A 20,030-nucleotide genomic window follows, 5' to 3' on the forward strand; every position below is an offset into this window, starting at 1 on the left:
AGTAGCTAGCCATGTTCTATGGACTGTTTGGGCAGAGCTGAACGAAGCTTTGAGCCGTTAGACTTTTTCCACTAACTTCCTCACTTTCTACACAAAGGCCACATGCAGATGCATCATACTCCCTCTGACTGAATCTCAGATAAGAGCATAGAGAATTAAAGGTTCCCTGCATGACACAAAGTAGACAAAAGCAGCAGCTACACAAACCAATTATGTAGCCTAATCTCCACTGAGTTTAATTTACATACATTGCATACACTGCATCACAAAGATATGTTGTACTCTGACCCTTACTTTTTTTATGAGTATCCTCTGCATCTTAAGTTACCGTAATTTCCAGACTATTAAACGCACTCAAATATAAGCCGCACCCACTGAATTTTACAAAGATTAGTATTTTAAACATAAATACGCCGCACCTGTCTATAAGCCGCACCTGTCTACACTGAAAATAATGAACTTTACACAGGCTTCAACGAAAGACAGTGACTGTTACACGGCTTGTATCTAAACAGTAGCCTACCAAGAAAGTCATTGTTCACTGTCTTACTCCTTCCTTTCACAACTATTTCTCTCAGGAGTTTTTCTTTTGGCATCGTCGTGTGTTTAAAAATCACCATTGGTGAAGCTTTTCTCCCGATGCCGTGCAGCTCAGAACACAACCGGTTGTTTTCACCGTGATTCGCATTTCCTGTAGACAGTCCGAGTGAGCGGCAGGTCAAACGTCAGAGGAACCTCATCCATATTTATGATGTGGTGCGGCCCGATTCAGTGGGAGCGCATCTGATTTAATATAAAGAGTTTCATTGGTTCACCTGAACCCATTCGGCAATTTCATTGGTCTAATGTTATAGGGCTTAGTTTTTTTATCATGAAGTTTGTGAAACCGGGAAAAACCCCAGAAAAATCCATAAATTAGCCACTTCATTGTTTAAGCCATGGGGTTTAAAAGCGTGTTGATCAGACCCCGGCCTGTGTCCCAGGAGCAATTGCCCACGGTTCTGCCCTCCTAATCCAAAGCCATCTAGTGGCTTTCTCTGTGGCTTCAGTTGTGGTTCTAATCGCCTTCTTCTTTGCCTCCCCAGTGATGCCTAGTACTGTTAGTACTTTGCAGAGTGAATGCCCTGCAAAACCTCTGCAACCCACCTTCAATGGCTCACAACGAGTATTCCAGCCCTGCCTTCTACACTCTTCAACTAGCTCTTGTTACTTAACCCGCTTCCTCTCATTGGCCTTTTATAAAATCCAATAAAATCAATTGCTTGGTGAAATCTGAGACAATGATCATGTCTGGACGAAGCTGTGTGGATGATATTCTGGTATAGATCTCCAGCCGTTAATTAAGATCCACCTTCATTTGCCAGTCTGTCGCAGAAGTCTAAAGACCAGACTTTACTCTGGATTGTGGGTGGGCCTTCTCTCCAGTTCTAAAAAAAAAACTTGGCTTGTGGCTAAAATATATCCAAGTTTTATTGATATAGTATTGTCCCTTAGAGAAGTATATATTCTTGCTGACTGTCTAATAGAGCTATTTCAAGCCTGTCCTAAACAACAACAACATACTAATACCTTATTTAACTGTTTGTATGTTCGATTCCAGAACATATAATACAGACATTATGATTTTAGTGTTTTAGTGAACTAACAACTGACTCTCTCTCTCTCTCTCTCTCTCTCTCTCTCTCTCTCTCTCCATATATATATATATATATATATATATATATATATATATATATATATATATATATATATATATATACATTTTTATTATAACAATTGTGCCAGTTTTGCCTGAAATAATAAAACTAATAAAACTAATTAGCAGCAACTCTGCACAATGCTTAATAATGTACTTTGTGAGAAAGCATCTCCCTGGTCACAGAACATAGTTTATGACTTTGTTGTTAGGCTCTGTGCAAATTATTTGATTATATTGCAGATTATTTAGAAGAATTGGAGCAGTAGCCATAGCATATGCACGTCCTGAGATTGTAAATATACACTTTGCCACAAGAGGGGGTATAAGACCTGATTTTTTTTTTCTGGATCTAGGGCAAATCACATACCAAATTTGAACAGGTTCCTGCTTTTTCACACCCATTTAACCCCAGGAGGTTGTGTTGTATTGCTGATTAGTTGAACCACACATGATGGAAGCCAAGAAAGCATTAAAATATGCAGTTAAAAGATTCTCAAGGATGACCGTTAGGAAACACTGTACTAGAAGTATTTAGAGCGGTATATATGCATGTGTTTTTGCCTCTTGTAGAAATTTGTGATCCCTGTAAGATTCTCAACAGGATATTGATGCTGTGAATTCACATAGTTCTGCTTCATTTGCTTTGAACCACATCTTCGTTTTTGGTCAAGTGGATTTAAATATGCTCTGTCATACAATCCTGATATTCTACCCGAATATACAAATTGTTTTCATATTGTATTTTTGCCCTCACAGAGCTTAAATTCTACTTAATATACAAAATAACTTGTTTGTCCTTCATATACATCAATGACAGTAAAACATTACTGTTTGTTCGCTGACTGTATTGCTTCCCCTCTGTGTGCTGCCAATGGCTTTATATGAAAAGGTGTGTATATGCATGGGGTGGGGGTGGTGTGTGTGTGTGTGTGTGTGTGTGTGTTTGGCCAAGTCTAGCTATATGAATGAAGTAGTGTCTGATGGTGCCTCATGAATGCTGTTTTGCAGGCCCAGCAGACAGGCCACCTCATTCAGACAACTTTCACCAACCCCCAACCCACTTTATATAAAACCCAGCCCCTATGACGATCAGTGTAAACTGGAGATTAAGTAAAAATAAGATGAGAAGCTGTATTAATTCTATCATCCCTGTCTGTCTTGATGTATCTTCCTGTTTTTTTTAACTACTCCCTCTAATTAGTGTGTGTGTGTGTGTGTGTGTGTGTGTGTGTGTGTGTGTGTGTGTGTGTGTGTGTGTGGTGCGGTGTGTGCTTTGATCACTGAGGCAACTAAGATTTGGGTGGGCTGAAGTAAATCCATAAAATGAGAATATCGAATGATCAAAATTTGCATAATAAACAATGTGCCTGCGTGTCTGATATAGAAAGGGTGAAGCGAAATTTATTTTAAGTAAGAATCCTTATTATTCCTTATTATTTGTACATTTTGATTAATTTAATTTATTCGTTTGTTATTACAGAGAAGCGTTTGTTTCATGTCATCGCGTTTCTGTAGGCTACATGTCGAGCACGCGCGTTACCGCTTTAAGAAACACCTTAAGTTTTCATTGAGGCGCTGAGGTGGGACCCACTGGTGTTCTTCTCGTCAATGGGGCTGAACGCATTGCCCCTTTAAGAGTTTCCCAGACTCGAGGGCAGCCCCTTTGAGGTGATTGTGTCCTATGAAACTCAGTGTGTGACTGGTAGAGAGTGTGTATGAGTGTGTGTGCTGCTGCTTTGCCGGTTCCATGTGAGAACCGGGTTTATGCATAGAAAACGCAACATCCTTTTTTAAAGCTTTCTTCTGCAGGCTCTTCCACATGTGAAGACTTTATCGAATGAGAAGAACTAGATATATATTTTTTCCAGACGGTCCAAATTGAACTCAACTCTTCCAGAGGAGGAATTCAGGGTAAAAACCTGGGGACGTGTGCGAGGATTTCAGAGCTCTAAACGCCCCTCAGACTGGATAAACTGTACACATTGACCCCAACTAAGTGTTCATACAGCCGGCGTTCTGCTGTTGAGTCTGAGCTGAAGCGGGGTAGACTGAGACCTGTCTCCTGAACAGCCCAGGTGAGTGAGTCTGGTTTATAAAAGCTTTAATTTATTCTTAGTTTTAGACATCAGACTGTGCGTGTGTGTGTGTGTGTGTGTGTGTGTGTGTGTGTGTGTGTGTGCGTGTGAGAGATTGCAATCAATATCTTTCCGAAATGCACTGACTGCCCTAGGCAACTTTTTTCACCTCTTTGAGGGTCATTTATCTCCAGTCCTATTTATAATAACTAGAATTCTTGTAAACAAGTGTCTTTTCCCCCATTAGGCATATATCATATACGCATTTAGCTTTAAAGTGTCTACTTTGATCAAGGAAGAAAAGAATAGTTGCCTTTATTACAAAGTCTAATAGACATTTTGTCCCTTCTGGTGAAGAACTTTGTCTAGACTCAGGTGTACAGGAACACAATGGTAACTCTGGGATAGTGTTTAAGTCGTGTTCTTTATGTTGTCAGTAGGACCAGATGACATATTTTATGGCCTAACTGGCAAACGGGAACACAATAAGATCAGCGCTTTATGGGCTGTTTGGAGCGAAGTTTCTGTGCACCTCCGTTAAGATGCGTCCATTTCCGGTGCCCCGCCCCTTCTGCTCTTTTAATAAACCAGGTGTGCTGACGTGTAGTGGGCGTGGCCAAGGCGATATAAAAGGGGTGTTGAAGGTTCGGGGTGCACTTTCTGTACAGGTGTTGATGTGGTTGTACATTTTAGAGGTTTAAGAGTTTTTATCTGAAAGAAGCATGGGATTAATCCCACGTTGCTATTTCATCCATGTACCCCTGGTTCTAAATCGTGTTGTTCACCAGAAAGAACAAAATGTCCATTAGACTTTGTAATAAAGGCGACTCTTCTCTTCTTATTTCATATAAAATATAAGGCACGAGAAAGCTAATTTCCAACAAGCTTATGGAGGAAATAATAATAATTATTATTATTGTTGTTGTTTCTTTGTGCGTAAGAATGAAATGTGCACAATTGCTGTACTGTGTTGTAAATCAGAATTTTTTACAAGACAAAAAAAAAACCTTTCCTGTTTACCGCTTCACTTAAAAACATGAGACGAAAAAAAGCCCATACTCGCATAGTGATACCCATATCAGTATTTATTTATACACTTCAGTGTTTTTTTTGTTTGTTTTTCTCATACAGGATATTTCTCTTTGCTGGCATGTTACAATACAGACACAATTACGAAACTGATTTTACTCGTCTAATCACTGCATAATAATAATTTTTTTGTGTGAATTGCCATGAACTGAATTCTACCAGAAAACGGGGTTTGGGGTGTAACCTGTTTTTCAATGACTCATTTGTATTGCTGTCATTTACACAAGTCAGTATGGAAGCACTTGACCCTGGTGTATCTTTGTCCTGATAAGGATCCATGTTTTTGGGCAGCTCAGTATTGCCTAGATACTGGTGGGAGAGGGGAAAGGAATTAGCATTATCACCAAGAGCTCCAGTGCTGCATGACTTCCAGCATGGGGTGTGTGAGAGTGTGATTTCGAGTGCATGGTGGGGGATGGTGTGTGTTTTTTTCCTACTGTGAAATTAGGCCTTTGGGGAGATTCACAAATGTGGAGTGGAGATAAAAAAAAAAAGAGGTTTGATTAATAATGACTTTAGAAAGAGTTCAGTGAGTATTACACTTTCTTCAACTGAATATTCTATCCGAGTGCATCAGGCAATGCATTTTTCATATATTGCAGATTTCTAATCCTGTAACCATCTGGTCCAGTGAAAATACACTTCCGTCCGTAATGGAATAAAATGAGAGCTCAGTGACACGCAAAGCCTTCAGCCAACTGTCTGATCAGGGTCTGTCAGAACTGCTGGCTTGTTCCTGGACAGAACTGGGTCATCGTTCGATTCAGCGATTCCCGTAGAGATTGTGAAATATGCCTGTTCCATATTTCACTTTCCAGATGAATGATTGAATAAATGGCCGCCTGGATTCTCGCATGCTCCTGTTCCATGCTTAGTTGAGTTAATGAAATTCACAAACATCTGGATTAAAGAAACGGTAACGGTGATATGAAGTGACGCTTTTGAAGTAATATTCGTCAATGCATTATAACTGCTATCTTTTGTATTCATTTTTACAGTTTAATGCTTCAAATATTCATTGGTATACCTGAAAAAGTGCAGTATTAATTTTTTTTAACTTTTTAATTAGAGGCTTAATTGTCCTCTGTGTATTATTATATGGTCAGAAATCATGTGAAAATAAATTAGGAAATATATTGATCCTGCAGATTTTTGGAACATGTGTTAAACTGAACACGTGTAAAGAATGATGTACTATTCAGGAGCAGAGAGTAAGGCTGAGGGTCATTTTCACAAATATCCACACAGTATGTGTGATTGTTCCCGAGGTTATATCTGTACTTGACTTCTCTGACTGACAGAGAGGTTTTTGTATTTACCTGGCAGCTCTGGATATTTAGGCTGTTGGGATTTATTTAAGGGGCAGGGTTTTAAATAGAGTTTTCAGTCAGTGGTGCCTGTGTCCTATACAAACTACAAATCCTGTGCAGGAAACACTTGGAAGTTCTGCGTCAAACCCTATGACAGTTTTTCCAGATCTGAAGGATTCCTAATTAAACCCCATTTACCAACTAAGAGCCATTTACTCATTTTTGTTTGGTGGGATTTTTTAAAATGTTTTTAAACCCTTTGTTTGTTTGTGCATACTTCATATAGTAATTGAAGCCTGTGTTTGTATGTGTGTGTGTGTGTGTGTGTGTGTGTGTGTGTGTGTGTGTGTGTGTGTATGTTTAGCTGTATCATTATGTTCAGCCTCAGTTTTGTTCACTTCTGACTCCTGGACAGTGTCTTCCTGTGAGAGTAGGAAAGCAAACTTGACTTGTAAAAATGAACTTTAACCCCCGGGTATAAATTGCACCATTATACTTTTCCCGTTTGACCTCTAATTGCTCGGCCTGTTCTGACCTCTGAACTGAACGTAAGCCTGTTAGACTGCCACAATGAAAAAAACTAAAGAAACAGGGGGACTGTTTCACTTTTCAGCTATGTCCAACCAGAAACAAGCACTAAAGGAGCTAAGAATAGTGTGTGTGTGTGTGTGTGTGTGTGTGTGTGTGTGTTCACCATGGCTATTAGCTGTAGTTAGTTATGCATCTCTCTGTAATTCCAGTAAAATCATTTGGTGTTTCTTTGTGTTAGAGAAAACCTCGCCACTAATCATGTCTCAGTGAAGTGGAGTTTCAGTTTGTCTTCAGCTTGAATATAAATATTTAGTTCTTTCAGGTCATTAGGTCAGAAGTATTGAAGCAAAACAAAGCTCAACGTTTTGTCTCGGTCAGTATGCAGTTTATTCTGCAGTGGAATTGTTAATAGTATGAATTTTTGATGTTGCTATAAATATCCACGAGTGTCTAATTGCGAACATGTGCATGTCAGATTGAGCACCATTTTTCATTGCCTGTGAACTGAAGCTCACTTGTTGAGGGCTGAATGAGCCTCTCGATTGCTCTCAATGCAAAAGGCAATGTGATGTGAATCCAAATGTTTTATCACTAAAAGGTGCCACAGGGAGAGAACGAGCTGCATTCAGGCTCGAGCGCGGCCGTGGCATTCTCAAGGATTGAGTCCAAAATATAAAAAAAAAAATCCAACCGGTTTGGATCGTCAGAGAGCAAATCTGGCGCGTATCTCATAGTAACTGAGATCCGTTTACCCATGCCTCTGGGTGTGTTCATGAAGCTGTGTGCATTCCGCATCACATGTTATATGTATAATGGCAATATACAGAAAATGATACACCTGTGTGTGTGTGTTCGACTGTAACATAGTCTGCCCTCTTCTTTCACACTCTGGCCTTGTTCACACTTCATTAACAACATTCACGGGTGATCGGATCGCAAGCAGACAGCACCAAGTACAGGTGTGACCGGGGTCACGTGATCCAATTACTCAGGCCACATTTCGGAGATGGGTTGGGACACACGCAGTCAAATTACATTCGTGGTGTGAGCGGCAACACGTCCAGATGCAGCTACTCTCCGGTGTTTCCCAGTTCACAGGTTCAAACGGAATCACTCTCAAACTTCCTGGCTCCCGTTTCCAGCTGTGACTGAAATGTTTTCGATTTTATCAAGGAAGAGAAAGTCTGAATGTTTGCATTTTGGGAGCTTGAGAATTTAACGAGATAACCTTCTTGTTGTATTTTTGTAATATCTCGTTAAATCAATTTAACGCCAACCAATGAAAATAAGCGACTACTGAAATTCCATAGGAAGGGAAGAATCTGTGTAGATAATGGGTCTTTTTTTTCAATAATATTTTTGATGGCTCCTTTACAGTAGTGTTTAGGATTTTACAACCTTTTACAGATTCATGATCGGTTCTAATCTGCAGCACGTAGCGTGTCCCTCCATTAGGAAATCAAAGGCAGCACCTGGAATGTTATGTTCGACGTTACACATGAAGAATCAAGTATCATCTTGCAAAAATCGACAGGATCAATAGGCTAGTAACCGCTTCCTCCGAAGCTTACTATTGACCTATTAATACCACCTCTAAACCTACAATGGCAACTATAAAAAAGGAAATATGTAATAATAGCCCAAACATGCAGTCTGCTTGTTTCGGGTTCCTGGACTTGTTCAGTCTTGTTAGATATTGACATTGTTTGAGTTTACATTCCTGCGCACTGTATTTGGTTTTGTGCAGGACTAATAATAAATCCTTAATTTATATGTCACTTGATTTGATTTATTTATCTTTCTTTGTAGCACTAAACACAGCATTTAGTCCATTTTGGTTCTGTGTTGAGAAGTTAACAGCTTGTACCCACACTCACAGGGTCACAGTCTGAGCACTGATGGAAAAGGAGAATGTTTTCCCATCTCCCTCTGCTTTTTCTTCTCTCATTAGTTTGTTGCTGCATCACAGTTGTGCACGCAGGAAGGTCTGCCTCAAAGAAGGGTATTGTGTTAGCGTTATGAAGCATGGTGGTTGTGAGCAGTTTTAATGAGGTTGTCCAGTTAACTCACAATTAAACCCGTTGTTTTGTATTACAGATTTGAAAAGTTGTGTGTCCAGCTCCAGTTTGGACAAGTTATCATATTTATACATCATGAAACCGGATTGTGGAATAGTGATCATTGCAGGGGAATCTGGACACACATTATAAGATGCTTTACAAGGCAATGTCGTATCGTCTCCCTACTGATCTTGTCCGTCCAATTTCATAAAACCTCTCTCGTAAATCCAATGGGCACTTGTTGCCGAATACCAGGGAAGAACGAAAGGTCCTGCTGTTTTGGGGTGGTTACCAGGGTAATTTGGCGAGCAGTAAAAAAAACCCTGCAAAGTGCAAAAAGCATTTTAACTGGACTGATGTGATCTTTTAAACTCGGGAATTTGCCCGAGTGAGAAGGGAAAAAAAAAAAAAAAAGAGATAAGAAAATGCCGTAATGAGAAACGAGTCTGCTGGGGGAAGAAAACAAGGAGGATTTAAGTGACAGGTTTATTTTCAAATTGACCTTACCGTCGTACCTCGGGTTCTGCTCCTGGCTGGGGCGGATCTGAAAGATTCTCACTGCTGTAGACTGCTGCTCATCTCGTCACAATGGAACGCACAATTCGAAACCGTAAGCCAGCTTTCCCAATGTTTCTGTTTTTGATATGATGCCGACCCGTAACGCTTGGTTCTGATTGTTAGCTGATACTGAGCCATCGACATGCTTTGCTTCTAAAGGTAGGTTGTATCTATCCAGATTAACAGTACGTAAAAAAAAGTATAGAAATTAACATGGAAAAGAAGATGAAGATAAAGTTTACTGTCCAATCAAAGAGAGACACCGTGCCATTAAAGTCCTGCTGATACGGGGGGGGGGTTTAAGAAAGAGATTCAGGATGTAACTGATCACAATATCAATTTTCATATTGTCGAATACTCTATACCTATTTCCAGAACACCTTGCTCGAAGTAATCCAATTGTATAATGATTAGCATGTGCACATGTATTGCAAAGTGCAACATACATAAAAAAACCACCACACAGGATGATCTGTAATAATAATAAAAAACAGAACAATTGAATATCTTTACATTTCCTCAGTAACTAAAGAAAACGGATGGATATCTCCAGTCTGAATATCATCACGGTCACAGACAATGGAGTCTAAGGGAGCAAACACTGATTCTTCACTCAGGGTGGGAGAAATGGTTTTCTCTCTCTTCTATCAATCAGACTGACATATTCTTCAATCATGAATAAGCTCATGTACTTCCTCACAGTAGGATTCCCTGCCCTGTGACACAGCTTCAGCAATAGTTTGAACAGATACGGTTGGCTGACATCCTGTGCCCCTCACCTGTACTGGTATATAATTTGAGACCACTTTTGGCTGAAGTTGGCCAGTACCTAAATTATGGCTAAAAATCAGGGGAAAATAAATATTCAACAAAAAGCTATTACGACCCGATTGATCATCAGTATTGATCACCCAGCCTGATGGCTGTTACCCCTGTGAGGGGTCTGGGTATTACATCCACAAGAAGTACATGGAGTGTGTGGGCTGTTAACACCTGAAACCACAAACACTGCAGCACCTTGTGCAACATTTGACCCTTAAAGCTTCACACTTTGTATCCCCTGTTCTCAGCTTGAATGTGTGTGTGTGTGAAAGAGAGAGCGGGGATGAGTTAAAAGCTTCAGAATAGCACCTTGGGTCTCTCGGGGTGTTCGGACAGACTGTGCGCCATCTCCGCCCCTTTCTTCACTCTCTCCCGTTTCTCATTTAGACCTCATAGATTTCTTCAGGACTCTGGGCGTGTGCTCGTGTCGCTGTGTGCACGCCTGCATGTTCGTACTCGCAGTGCGTGACGCTCCTAGTGCAGAACGGCTTGCAGGACACAGTGTGTGTTACTCCCTCCTAGGCAGCCCCGCTCAGCAGGGGGCAGAGAAAAAAGAGCCATCCAGTCCCTTTTGTGTTCTTGTTGGAGTGGAGGGTGAAAAGGGCAGCAAATAAGAAAAGGGAAAGATAGAGAGAGTGAGTAAGAGAGAGAGAGAGAGAGAGAGTATGGGGAGGAAGGTAGAGGAAGAGGAGGGAGGATGATTGTAGAGCTCTGCTGGCAGACAGTGGGAGCCTAGCTCTTGCTGAATGTAAGTTTTGTGTGAGAGAGGAAGGTACACTGGATTATGCAGACGTGGTGAGGTTGTGGGAACTCAAGGTCTCTTTGGTTCTCAGCTTTTGGATAGAGTTTGCATGTACTTAAGAAGCCAGTTAGGTCTTCTGATCATGTTTTTCGGTCTTACCTGTTGCGCATGATGCCTAATCACATAACAGTTGGATTTAATGGATCAGCCACACGGACATGTTTTAACAGGTGCCACGTTGTGGTTTTGTAAAAAACCTCATTTTGGTCTGTCTGTTACAAGGAAAAGGTTCCACTGAAGGTTCACTGACTCCTCTTATAAGGTAATGCACTTTCTGTAATTGTTTTTTGTGGTTTTTTTCCGCATTTGCTTCTTCACTGTCCGTCTTTTGCTCGTGCAATCTTGCATATTGTACACATACACACTCTCACACACCTTTTTCTTCATCAATTGTGGTGTGCGTTTTTTTCACTACTCGCTTGTTTAGCAGCACCCAGTTACTGTGAACCTCCTTTCCCTTCCCCCCCACATCTTACCCTTTCTTATTCACACACACACACACACACACACACACACACACACACACACACACGCCCCCAGGGTCCCTGTGTCCTGGGAAAAGGAGTTTCCATAGAGAGGAAAGGATGAATGTACGACCAGACTGCTAAAAAGTTTCTTGCTTTCCTTTCAGGCCATACAAGCTCTTTATATATGCATTCTCTCTCTCTCTCTCTCTCTCTCTCTCTCTCTCTCTCTCTCTCTCTATCTCTCTCTCTATCTATATTGCTGTCAATTGATTAAAAAATTTTACTTAATGTTTTTGTAATCAACTTAATCACACATTTGTATCTGTTCTAAATGCACCTTAAATGAATTTCATTTTTAATACTTAAATCAACATGGCCATTGACAAATATGGATGCTTTATGCAAACGTATGTTTATTATTAGTGAAACCAGACTTCACATAGAGCATGAAGACAACATATTGTCTATAAATGTTTTAAAGTAATGATGGTGTTTATATTATGTAAATCATCAGGAAACCTAACAAGAACTTTTGCTGTTTCCACACGGAAGGTTTTAGTTGCCGGATTTGTGCATCATGGTGGATTTTGGTGCTCGATTTGAAATATTTTTTACGATGGAGGTTTTTAAAATAGTGTTATATCCAAGTAATGAAAGGATATCGTGAATAAATGTGTGTTGCGTCGAAGGTTTTAATTTGGGCATTTCTATATTTATTTCTATATATTTAAAAAAAAAATCGTCAAACATTGTCATGTCATACTGCATTAATCACACGTTAATAAAATTGTAAAACCACAAAAGTACTTTATTCCTGGGCAGTATTGCCACAGCAGAAAGCTTTCCTAGAACTCAAACTATTAGATGTTTTCCACCTCGACCAAACACGAAAATACCAAATAGTCTTACACAAGTTCAGACATGATTCAAAAAGAGTCAGGTTTATAAGTGTAAAGGAAGCAGGTGTTCTTTTTTTATGCATCACCGAACCAGATGTGAAAATGTTATCATGATGTTGAGTTCCCTAACAGAAAATATTGACGATATGTAAGCTTGGTGCTCTGATTACAGCTGGAGATTGCCTCTGGTGCGAGATGAGTTTGACTTGGTTGCACGCAGTAGAGCAGATTGGATCATTTACAAGAGGGATGTACTCCATTATAGAGCATGCACACTTTTTAATCTGATGTGTGTTGGCTCTGCACAATGCCATCGGGTTGACAGTTGGTGCTTGTCTTGGTGTGTGTGTGTGTGTGTGCGCTTGTGGAGGTTTTTGTTTCATCTTTCTCAATTCGAATTTCATGCAAGTCTGATGGTTAACCCTTTTTTAATGATGATAGTCTTTGATATTTGTTTTATTCCATGCTGTAAGGTCCATGGGGAATTAAAGCTCACTTTGTGTGTGTGTGTGTGTGTATGTGAGAAAGAGAAGGACTCCATGTAGTTAGGGGTTTCCTAGCAACCCTTTTGCCACTTGTTGCCAAGCTTTGGTGGGACGCTAGTTGGCCGGGGAGCCATCTCGTGCTGTGAGGGCCTCTGTTCACTTCTCTTGCCTTTAGTGGAAAGATTTAGAGAGCGCACACATGCACGCATACACACACACACACACACACACACAAACACACACACAAAACCCTGCTAAATAATCTAGGTGTGTCTTAGAAATGCCTCAGCATTTTAATCCACATCGCTATAACAAAATGTATCTTTTTTTTTTCGAAAGAATGTTTAAATTGTTCTTCTAATATATTGTCTCTCTTTGAATTTTTTTTTCATCCTAATGCTTCCACACGACCAGCTTTCTACATACATTAAACAGATATTCCAGTGATTAAGAGAAGCCAAGGAAGGGGTGACTCCCCATTTCACCACCAGGGGTACAGCGAAAGGTAGCACATGCTTTCTTTGTGATATATGAAGGCAGCCTCTGGATCTTTTTTGTCCTTCTTGTTGTGATGTGCCACAGGGCAGTGAAACTATCTGTCCTATTGTACATACACGAGCACACAGGAGGTCCAGATTGAGCCCCAACCCACCCCACCCGGATAGAGGACTCTCCTTCTCCTTCAACTTATGACCAGACTTTTGCTAGTTTGTAAATTCTGTTGTGGAAACTTTATGAACCAGAGTGAACACTATATGGACAAAAGTATTGGGACGCCTGACTTTCAACGCCTAATGTGGTTCTTTCCCAAACTTTTATCGAAAAGCTGAAGGCACACAATTGTACAGCGTGTCTTTGGATGTAGTAAAATGCAATTTTCTTTTTACTTGAACCAGGAGACCAAAACCTGTTCCAGCATGACAATACCCCTGTGCACAGAGCAAACTCCATGAGAAAATGCTTTGCATGGGTTGGAACATCTGCTATAGAGTTCTGATTTCAACCCCACTACACAACTTTGGGATGAATCTGAATGCTGACTGCACCCCAGGCCTCTTCACCTCACCTACAGTAAATCAGTACCTGATATTACCAACACTCCTGTGTCTGAATGAGCACAAGGATGCTCAAAATGCACATGCCATGCTTATGACCGAGTGTCCGCAAACTTTTGCCATTATAGTGTACTAATGTATTGTATTATATTAACATTTATTTAAAACAGTCTGTCTTGCTTTACACGTTGCAATGCCCAGATTCAATGACCTCTTAAACCTCATTGTCACGTGCTCTGTCTTTTCTCACGTTGACTACGCGTCGGATTGACATGGATACATTAATTGTTGCTCTGTCCTGGTTCCTGAAGTTCTCAATAAACGCCGATTTCATGCAGTATTTCTGACAGTGGAATGCGCACGTACCCACTTACTAAAAGAAATGAGAAGCAGCAGTGGTCTGAAGAAACAGGGATTCGTCTTCGCTCCTCAGGGAACGATCGATCTGACGATCTGCGATGGTGTCTGTCAACTGATCCACCTTAAGCATGAGGATAAATTACAGTGCATTTCCATCATACAGTGCAGCGAAATGGTGGGATCGTGGGTAATGCGTTGTGCTGCTCCATATAGTGGAAAAGCAGCATTAGTGCTGATGAGCGGTTTTACAGTAATAACAGCTGAGATGCGATAAAGGCGTACACTGATGTATGACACGGGGTCGGAGATATATGAATGTTATGATTGTTAATAATTTCTCATTATACTTACTTTGTCCATTAGCGCATAGCGAGCAGCTTACATCATTGCCGTGTGCTCTAATGCGATGAATTAGAGCTTCATTATTTATTTACTGTGCAGTATTGCAGTAAAAGTGATACCTAATAACTTTTTAGTTGCTTTTTTTCCCTCTTGTTTTCACTTTTTAAGCCTCATTAGTCTGAGCTCTCAGCACTAGTTATCTGACTGCCTATTAACATTCCTTCCATGACACTTCAACTATTTGTGTGTGTGTGTGTGTGTGTGTGTGTGTGTGTGTGTGTGTGTGTGTGTGTGTGCGCGCGTGTGTGTGTGGGGTAGAGGGTCAAGAAAGACTGTCCTAAGGCTAGCAGGTGTCCTTGATCCTCTCTTTGCTTATGCACACACCACACCACATACACACATGCCCCCAGGAGGTAACTACGGGTGGGACCCCATGCTGCTTTATTCGGCAGTGATTTTTTTTTTCTTCTTCACTGACTCGTTGTGAAGTTGAATGGATCCTTTGGGAAGCCAAGCATTCGAACGCCGGTATTAAACCACAGTAGACTAGTGTAAAGCTGCAGCTCTTAAACAATAAACGTTTTTTAATTTTTTTTTTTTTAACAGACAGATTTTTCTTTTCCTCCTGAAATACCCTGAAGGGGGTATATTATTATCAGTTTTGCAGACAGGGACTGTGGATATCACAACAACTCACCTGGATTGTGTAGTGTTTTTGAGTGAGTTTATAGTACTGTGGAAATACACTATATGGACAAACGTACTGGGATACCATTTTTTTCCCCGCCATATGTGGTTCTTCTGCAAACTGTTACCACAAAGTTGGAGGCATGACACAAAGCGAACTAAATAAAGATATGGTTTGCATGGACTGGAGTGGAAGATTTTGAGTGGCCTTCTCTGGAGCTCCGACCTCATTCCTATTAAACACCTCTGGCGTGAATTGAAACTCTGAATGCCCATCTACCCCCCACCCCCCCAGGCCTTTTCACCCTACATCAATCCCTGACTTTATTAACACCCTTGTGTCTGAATGAGCAGAAACCCCCCACAAGCACACTACAAAATCTAGTGGAACATCATCCCAGAAGAGCAACGGTTATTCTAACAGCATATGAGGATTAAATGTGGAATGCGATGCTGAAAAAGCACATATATGGATTTGTGGTTAGGTTCCCCCACAAATGCTGGTCCACATGGCTGACATGTTGGATTTTGATGCTGCCTGATGTAAGTGTTTGATCAGGAGAGTCCTCAAAAAAAAGCTCAAAGACTGTCATCAACATTAAGTTTTGATGCTTCATTGAACATGCTAAATAAATACATAAATAGCATAGGTTTTCCAATGTTAATAAATGAACACAAAAATCGAGTGAAATGGAGCGGGGCAAGAGCATGCGGGATAAGGGAAGATGGTTGGGACAGGAAGTGTCACTTAACATCAGAGATTTCTAAACAGCTGCACAAATCATTTCAGATTTATATGCCAGTTGGTTGGTTTTCTTATTTTATTGCAAAACCCCTGCTGGTGTGTTGTATTTATGATTGATTACTCATACGCTGATTCATCGAGGCTCAGATCCGCAAACACATAACACCAAGCGTTTTCTTTCGGTTACCAATGAGCAATATACACCAAGCACGACTCTGATCAGAGATTGGCTGACTATGACAAATAGGTGCAGTATGGTCTGGGTTTTTCTTCGCAGCGGACGTCCTTTTCATAAGGAGCAGCCCATTGTGGTGTTTGAGTAGCTACATAAGATGACCTGCCTGCCGGGAATACGGAGGTTATGCTGGTCTGGATCCGCAGCCCTGCTCTTTGGCTCTTTGCCATCTGTTGCTTTTATGAAGCTGTCACTCGTCTCCGTGTCGCTGTGTGTGGAGGGCGGACGGCTCCGGGTGCAACCTTCCCTCTGCACCGCTTTGCTTGCTGCTGTATTTTGTACTCAATTTGAAACACAGCTATTTTTGTGACTCAGAAAATAAAGTTAATCTTCCGTCCTCTTTGATAGTTACGCAAGAGTGAAAGGGGAAGTTTATAGGACTGTGGTGAGACCTGCGATGTTGTATGGTTTAGAGACAGGAGGTGGAGCTGGAGGTAGCAGAGCTGAAGATGTTGAGGTTTTTATTGGGAGTGACGAGGATGGACAGGATTAGAAACGAGTTTATTAGAGGGACAGCGCATGTAGGACGTTTTGGAGACAAGGTGAGGGAGGAGAGATTGAGATGGTTGGGACATGGGGTATATTGGTAGGAGAATGCTGAGGATGGAGCTGCCAGGAAGGAGGAAAAGAGGAAGACCAGGGAGTAGGTTTATGGATGTGGTGATGGAAGACATGCAGGTAGTTGGGTTAAAAGAGGCAGATGTAGAGGACAGGGGGATATGGAGACGGATGATCTGCTGTGGCGACCCCTAATGGGAGCTTCCGAAAGAAGAAGTCTTCTTTAATAGTAACACGAATTTGTTTGTTAAAACGGTAATGTAATTATATATAATTTCATTGGTTGGTTGTTTTGGAAAATTTAAACGCGTTTGCTTTCGCCTAGTTGCAGCGTCTGGTTTGGTAGGAAATAAAATCTGTTTTAATCCACAGGACCACTGCAGTATCTAGAATTGTAAACGGTTGTTCATTCATAATGGCACCCATAAAAGGCCATGTGTAAAACACTAGCAGCAGTAGTCTACTTAGAGACACGTGTGTGTGTGTGTGTGTGTGTGTGTGTGTGTGTGTGTGTGTGTGTGTGTGTGTGTGTGTGTGTGTGTGTGTGTGCGTATACACAGAAAGGAGCACCGAGGATGTGTAAAACACTGATGACTTGATGTGAACCAGCTGTAAGAATTACAGCAAAATCCACCCCAGGACACACACAGTTATGTTGTAGGTGAAGTGAAGCCTGTGTAAGCAGAAAAAAAAGTCATTCCTGTTCCACCACTTGCACAATTATTATTTTTTTCTTTGTTTATTCCCTAATGTTCTATTTCTCCCAACCCGTCTAAAGCAGAGCGTTTCCCTTCTCTTTCATATCCCCAGTGTCTCTCAGGCTCTGTGTCTTGTTAATTCTTTGATATGTGCAGGCATGCGTGGTCAGTGTGTGGTTTTGGTGCATTCCTCCAGTTCAGGGGTTAACCCAAAAATGTTAAGCAGTGGCTTCCAGATATAAAAACACACACACACACAGGCCACTGGCAGTTATATTACTTTTCTATTGCAGTCTCTGCACTTTCATTTCATATTTCTTCGAAACAAGCCCTTTCTTGTTTACACGAGGATCGGTGGATTTGCCGGTTTCTCATTAAACTGGAATATACTCGATCCGTTTCTGTTTATAGTGGATGAAAGGTAGAACATCAGTGCGCTCTCGGGCATGGATCATATTCTTTTTTTTTTTGTTTGTCTGATTGATGGTGGCGTTAACATTTGTAGCATGTAAGCCTAGATTACAACCCTGTTAAACACCTCAAATGAATTAGAACGCTGACTGCACCCCAGGCCTCCTCACCCTACATCAGTACCTCACTTTACTAACACCCGTGTGGCTGAACGAGCACAAATCTCCATAAGCGCACTCCGAAATCTAGTGGAACATCGTCTCAGAAGAGTTGAGGTTATTCGAACAGCAAATGGGGAATACATTTGTTTCAAAAGCACATAGAATCCAGTGCTCATGTGTTCACAAACTTTTGTCCACATAGTTTCGAATGCTCTAAAGTTCAAACATGCAATGCTTCTATAACTGGCAGTCACTGTACTGTGAACTAATTTACTACTGGTTGTCATAGTAAATGTTAGCAATCAGTGGAGCAACTAGTGTTCCAATTTTGACAACAACGCAGATCACATGCGCTTCACTCGCTTCACTCCTATTGGTCATTGCTGGACATATTTGCATAAAGTCACACACTTTAAAGGTATAAGTCGCTCGATATTTGCATGAAACTAAACTTTTCTCAGCCTTGGACACGCCCACATTTAGTTGCCAACAGTCTCTGGACACTTCTCTGAGTTTGAGTCAGTGTGTGTGGAAATGTAGCTCAATTGTTTAAATATTAGAGATGATGCTGTTCAAAAACATGTTTAATTGGGTCATTTTTGGAACAGGCTCATTCTTCATCATGTTTAATACCTTTGATGTATGCGTGCCTTTTGATGTATTCCCTCTACAGGAACCATGATCACGAGGTAAAAAAAGTAGACCAATTAGAAACATGGGATCTGCACGTTCTCCGACTGTAAAGAAAGCTGCACATTATGGAGCGAGTCAAGTCAAGAAGCTTTTATCCATATAAAGCTGCTGCAGTACACAGTGAAATGAGATGTTTCTCCAGGACCCCAGTGCTACATAATACAACATAGAGTTACATCACACTACATAGAGCCACATCACACTACATAGAGCCACATCACCCTACATAGAGCAACATTACCCTACATAGAGCCACATCACCCATCACCCTACATAGAGCCACATCACCCTACATAGAGCCACATCACCCTACATAGAGCAACATTACCCTACATAGAGCAACATTACCCTACATAGAGCCACATCACCCATCACCCTACATAGAGCCACATCACCCATCACCCTACATAGAGCCACATCACCCTACATAGAGCAACATTACCCTACATAGAGCCACATCACCCATCACCTACATAGAGCCACATCACACTACATAGAGCCACATCACCACTACATAGAGCAACATTACCCTACATAGAGCAACATTACCCTACATAGAGCCACATCACCCATCACCCTACATAGAGCCACATCACTACATAGAGCCACATCACTACATAGAGCCACATCACCCTACATGAGCAACATTACCCTACATAGAGCCACATCACCCATCACCCTACATGAGCCACATCACCCTACATGAGCCACATCACCCTACATAGAGCCACATCACCCTACATAGAGCCACATCACCCTACATAGAGCAACATCACCCTACATAGAGCAACATTACCTACATAGAGCCACATCACCTACATAGAGCCACATCACCCATCACCCTACATAGAGCCACATCACCCATCACCCTACATAGAGCCACATCACCCTACATAGAGCCGCATCACCCTACATAGAGCCGCATCACCCTGCATAGAGCCACATCACCCTGCATAGAGCCACATCACCCTGCATAGAGCCACATCACCCTACATAGAGCCACATCACCCTACATAGAGCCACATCACACTACATAGAGCTACGGAGCAGGAACCACTTCACTTCTGTGATTGTCACCAAAAACCCTCTCAATCCTTTAGTCCAGAATGATCTGATTTTATAATCTAGACCACAAAGGGAGTAAATCTGTACTTATTGATCTCTTTGGTTTACTGATTGATCAATACAGCAGCATGTCCCAGATAATTGACTGGAGCAGATCTCTGTGCACTTTCCTCTGGTCAGCGATATGGGAGAAAAAGGACTGATGTAACTTCAGTGATATTAG

At 41.2% G+C, this 20,030-nt stretch overlaps 1 protein-coding gene across 1 annotated transcript in view; it reads left to right on the forward strand.

Annotated features, from left to right (window-relative positions):
- Nucleotides 1-3,408: 3,408 nt before the first annotated feature.
- plxnb1b (plexin b1b) overlaps nt 3,409-20,030 on the forward strand; it is a 67,472-nt gene continuing 50,850 nt past the window's right edge. Inside the window, exon 1 of the mRNA XM_046848657.1 lies at nt 3,409-3,774. The gene's annotated coding sequence lies outside the window, so the exon portion shown is untranslated. The remainder of the gene's footprint in view (nt 3,775-20,030) is intronic.

This window comes from Silurus meridionalis, chromosome 1 (assembly GCF_014805685.1).
Source record: "Silurus meridionalis isolate SWU-2019-XX chromosome 1, ASM1480568v1, whole genome shotgun sequence".
Classification (NCBI taxonomy): Eukaryota; Metazoa; Chordata; class Actinopteri; order Siluriformes; family Siluridae; genus Silurus; species Silurus meridionalis.